The following is a 6,030-nucleotide window of genomic DNA, read 5'->3' on the forward strand; positions in this document are numbered from 1 at the left end:
GGTTTACCAGATTTGTGCTCTTGAAAATTTGAGGTTTGACTTCGTTTTATCTTCACCTTAAGTCAGAGTGGCCACATCCGGTACATTCTAAACGATCCAAAACTGTTCATTTATAATGTTGAATATCAGTTCTTCTTGATTTATGCAAATAAAATGATTGTCGTTGTAATCAAACCAAGATAACTTGGCATGTCCCAAAAAAAAGACTTATTTTTACCCGACCTGACCCAGTGACCCACCGGAATAACTCCGGCCACATGAATATTTCCGAGTTCTTCTGTTCACTTTTTTGTATACGAGTATTATACTATAATAGTGACAACAAAATATTTGAATCCTTTTAGTATTCGCCGAGCGGTGAAGGCTTAAGTAATTTTCTTTCTTTCACTCAGGGTTATACGGGTTAAGGTCGTATGTATATTTTCCATTATTTCAAGTTTTATTTATGATTTTAATCAATAATTTCGCCAAGAATATCCTTATAAATTTCTCCTGAGGTTTCTTAAATAATTCCTCAAGGAAGTCTTTAAATATTTTTTTAGTCTTTTGTTCAGAAATGTCTCTAGAAACAATGTCAAAGATTATTGTCAGAAATTATTGAACATTATTACACTTCATAAACTCTTTGAAAGAAGTCCTGTATTCCCGAAAAGTCTTGAAGGATTACCTAAACAAATTGCTAAGGTAATTGAAAAAAATTAATCAAATCTCTGGATAGTACCCTGCAGGAATTTCTTGAAAAAAATAGATATGTATGATCGTAGGAATTACTGGAATGATTACTAAAGTCTATAGCTAATGTCAAATCTTGAATGAACTTTTCAAAAATCCATGAATATTTTACTTTAGAAACTACTAGAGCAATTGCTTGGAAGTACTGCAGGAGTAATCCTTGATTGAAATGTTGGAGAAATTCCTAGATGCATTTAAGAGGAACCCCAGGTCGAACATAATTCCTGGAGGAGCTATATAAATATAGCTCTGCTTAGCTCAGACTGACTACACATATCAATAGGGCGATATTCAAAACTACTATTGCCTTTATTGGCTCGTTTTCAGTGGTAGTAAAAACGAAGTCCTGAAGCAAAGAAAGCACCTAGAACAGGGCTGCCCAACGTACGACCCGCGACCTCATTTTATGCGGCCCGCGGAGGGTTCGAAGATTCGTCTCATATTTGGCCCGTTGAATATTTTACCGACCCGAATTTCGAACATTCTCAGCCTATTAAATTTTCAATTTAGTTCCAACCTAAAATTGTTGCCAAGTAATTATTTAAATTGTTTTGTTTTTTATCCTTCTTGAATACTTAATTTATTCAAATTCTTAAGCTCAAATTATAGGTGTTTCAACAATGTTTCTACCATGACTTTCTTCGAATGTCATTCATTCGACATTCATCCTTGACAGGATTATAAGAAAGGCAAGCTTTTTACAAAATCTTGAACACGATTTTTAAAGAATCCTGTACATGACTTTCGCGGATAACATTGACAAGATTCTAACAGAATTTTTACCAAGATTCCAGAGTCAGAATTTTCAACGAATTCAATACACAATTTTGTAAAATCCGGGGCAAGATTACAACATAATGTTTGTAACATTTTACCTGAAAGCTAAACGAATTTATAATAAAAATATAAGCAGGTTTGTTTTGAAATAATTTTTAGCATTTATTAATATTTCTAGGTGGCATTTCAAAACGATTATTGAGTGAGATTGTTTAGGAATCTTTGGCACGAAAGTTGCTAAATCTTGGACATACTGACTAAAATTTTCCAATAAAGCTTGAACAGGATTCTAGCACTTTCCGGCTTATGCCAATAATATTAGGTCGGATCCTGAAATAATGCGGAGGACAATTCTAAAAAATGCTGGATGTTATTCTCACCAAAATTTCTGGAGTAAATTATTCAAAATATTCTGGACTAGATCATTACATAATTTTGAAGGCGACTTTCACAATGTCCAGCAGAATGCTTAGCAGTAATTATCTTTTTTATCGATTTCTTCAAATGAAATTTACTCCATTCACTGATTTGCGTCAGATTTTATGAACTTTATTTACTGACTTTTATCAGACTTCATGGGAATATTTGTGCGTTTAAAAATGTGGCCCGCGACACAAAATTATTCCTGCGATGTGGCCCGCAATACAAAAAGGTTGGGCAGGCCTGACTAGAAGATGAACTAAAAACAAAAAGTATGTATTCACATTACGCTTGATTTCTAATCTCTACTTCTTCAATCCAGTTTCCAAATTGAGTCATCCACCAAGCGAAATCTGAACCGTTCAGATCTATAACTTACAGTCGGTGTAGATAAATTATCTACTGTGAAATTCTCAGTGAAATAACTATTATTATCATCTCCACTAAAGTCAAGATTATTTTCCAAAGAATTAGTTTTCAAAACTCCTAATTTATTTATATTAGACCATAATTGCTTACAAGGCAAACTTGCGTTAAATTTATTAGAATCATATCGTCGTTTGGCATCACGTATCAACAGATTTACTCTATCCCTTTGTCGTTTAAAATGGAGCTCATCAGAAGCATCCCTACTGCGTATCCAGTTAGAATAAGCAATACTTCTGTCTACAATAGCAAGCTCGATATCCCGGTTAAACCAAGGATTGGTTTTATTTTATTTGCTTCCGTAAAGGAATGAACTCATCATGTAAGAATTTTAAACGATTATTTAATACATTAATAACCCAGTAAACACATGATCGCATATGATAGGGTACAGGAGTACAAATGTGGAGGCGATATACGTACATTTAACATGCAGTCTAATGGCGCATGTATGTATATCGCCTCCACATTTGTACTCTTATGCGCTATCCTATACGAGTTTGTGTTTACTGGGAAGAATGTCACTATCCGTGATGCTATATAATTCATAATTCATATTATGAAATGCGTCATGCAAGTACCGTTCATTGTAATTTTTGTAATCTCTGTAAATATCTATCTTAACATGAGCCTTGGCGATGTTTAACGATTAGTTCTAAGATTTCTACAGAAGTGGCTCCAGATATGCTTTAAAATTTTCTTAAGTGGGTCCTGAAAATTTTTTTCAACGGTTTTTCCAGGATTGCCTCCATGGATATGCATGGAAATTTTTTGAAGAACTTTTTAAGAAATGTTTGGTAAAACTACATGAGTAATACTTATATGAAATGCTGGAAAAAAACTTTGAAAAAATATATATGTGTTCTGAAACTATGCGGGAAAACTTACAGTGCCAGGCCGGCTCAGGACACAAGAGACTCTCCGGCAATCCCAGGGTCGGCTAGCTACTGGGTAATCAAGGGCTTTTCGCGAATATAAAAACTAACTCACGGGAACTTTCACGTTACTTGCACATTCATTAAAATTCTTATTTGTGGCGTGTGCGTGTTGTTCTGTATTGTCAAATTATGTGTAAATTTGTTAAGTGTAACCTAATCTAATTGCTCGTACCGGTACATACCGCTGCCTTCTGCTCGTTGATGGACGAATGGCCGACACAGCGACACCAATCCTGCTGTGTGGCCGGAACTCTCGCCGGAATAGCGAAGTGGGCGGATAGACGGGCTGGTATTCCGGTCCGTTGACGGGCCAGCGGGCGTTGCTGGACGGTGGGATGCAGGCGTCTTCCCTCTTAGACGCAATCGGCCGGCCGTGGCATGGCCACCTTGGACGGCCGAGAGGGGGAACTCCTTGACGTTTAGGACCTCCGGCCCGAGATATTGGTCCTACTAGAGGACAGGATCCTTAACTTTTAGGCCCGGAAGCCTAATGACTTCACGAGCCGAGCCGTGTGCTGTACGGAAACAATGGCGAAACAAAACAAGAGGTCCTATTGGACAGGAACAATTACAATCTGTTTGCTCGTAATAGTGCAGGGTATTTTGTTACCTGAGCTCGGTTTGTTCCCTTACGCCCACTTAGCTCCTGCTAAGGGCTGGGGGGGATTATCGGTATTGATCCACTGCACTTTTTTTTAACTATATAAAACACATCTACAGCACACGGACGCCTGATAGTAAAAGAGGCCAATTCTTGGCAATGGCCGTTCTCTTCAAGAATTCCCGTATTCCGTCATTCTACATATTTTCTACCTTTAGCCATTTCTTCTGCCATTCTGCAGCATTGGTAGCAACGAAAAACATTCACAGCGGTACAGGACCCTTTCACTACTGTGGTATTTCTGCTGTATTTGCACAAGAAACGTGAAGGGTCCGATATTCAACATATATAACAAAAACAAAAATCAACAAGTTGTAACCAAACGGTTACAGTTCGAAGAACCCCTCAAGGAATAGGGAGGAAACGTGGATGAAATCTTGAAGGATCCACATGAACTGTAGGAGGAATTCTTCCATGGTTTCTTGGAAAAAGCCTTAAGCTATTTTTTTAAAAACCCTGGAATAAACCCGTGTGAATTTACTCGGAAGAAATTCTGTGGAAATCTTTGGAAGATCTCCCAGAATAACAAATGGAGAATTGAGTTTGAGGATTAATGAGAAAAATCTGGAGGAATTCTAGGATAATTTTGGAAGCAATAATCAAAGTAATGCCTGAAGGTTAATTTTGGAGTTCTCAATGATTTTCTGAAGCAAATTTTGGAGAAATTCTTATAATAATCCTTTGAATCAACGCTTGAAAGATTGGTAAAGATCTCTAGAATAATTTAGGGAAAGATCCCTGTAGAAGACCCTTAAAGTATTCTAAAAAAATCACTGTGATAATTCCTGTAGCTTTTCCGCGTGGAGTCTGAGACGAAATTCTTGAAGAGCCTGTTGAACCCGTTATAGTCTCTGAAAGTTTTTCTGGAGCCTGTACAATTTTGCATCAGGATTCAATGCAACCAGAATAAGGAAAAAAGGACATTTATATTATATACCATTTTGGTTAAAATAGATGCTTTAGAGAACTTCCATTAAATTATATTCGAAGCTTGTTAAAGCGACACATCGCAAAGAACCGTCGTTATACGAAGATGTCACAAGAAATGACGTCGCTATAAGGAATAGGGAGAAACATTTCAAAATATACCAAAAAACGATTCTAGTTGATTTGGTAACCCTCAGCGATATAAATTCCAAATCAACGACAATGCAAATGTTACTCATATGCAGTTATGGGTAATGCAGAAGTGATCCCTTCATGACATGCTGGAGTAATTTCTAGAGAAATGTCTGGAGGAACACCATGAAGTTCTTAACGAGTTCCCTAGGGTTTTTTTTTCATTTGAATTTATACATGCAAGAAGCAGTGGATGAATCCATTTGGGTCAATCACCTACCAAGTGTTTGGTCAAACGCAAGTTCATTAAAAATATGCTAAACGACCAAATTTCATGCTTTTCGGACCACTTCTCGGCCCATGACACTAACTCCCGTATTTGCAAATTTGATTGTCTCCTGAAATTTATATTTTCAAAACTATTTGGCATAGAGTAAAATAACTGATTGATGTTTTAAGGGTTTCAGCAAAAATTTAAAAAAATGGATACAAAGTGGTCAAATATATTTATTTTCAATTCAAAAACAAGTTTGGCAAAGAAAGCTCTCAGTTAATAACTGTGGAAGTGCTCATAAGAACACTAAGCTGAGAAGCAGGCTCTGTCCCAGTGAGGACGTTAATGCCAATAAGAAGAAGAAGAGCCGCATCTGCAGCGTAAGTCTGGGTTGAAAACCAATATATAGTTTTCAAACTAACTTATTTTGTGGTTTATTACATTTCAGTAACATTTGATGGAGGGAGATTACACTACCGTTACATTACATGTAACAAGAAAGGGGTTAATTCACAAATTAGAAGCACTAATTATTTCATTACATTATCGTATTAAACCACAGCATTAAAAAAATCGTCACGATAACTATTAGTTCAATAGATAGACTTAGTTTCAGTCTAAGCGTAACACTCCATTCATAGACTCTCGATAATATGTGCTTGGGACATTTGGCGTGGAATGACCCATATGAAAATGGCTGGAAAAATTGATGAAAAAATCGCCGCAGAAATTGGAGGAAATTC

This window comes from Aedes aegypti, chromosome 3 (genome assembly GCF_002204515.2).
Source record: "Aedes aegypti strain LVP_AGWG chromosome 3, AaegL5.0 Primary Assembly, whole genome shotgun sequence".
Taxonomy (NCBI): domain Eukaryota; kingdom Metazoa; phylum Arthropoda; class Insecta; order Diptera; family Culicidae; genus Aedes; species Aedes aegypti.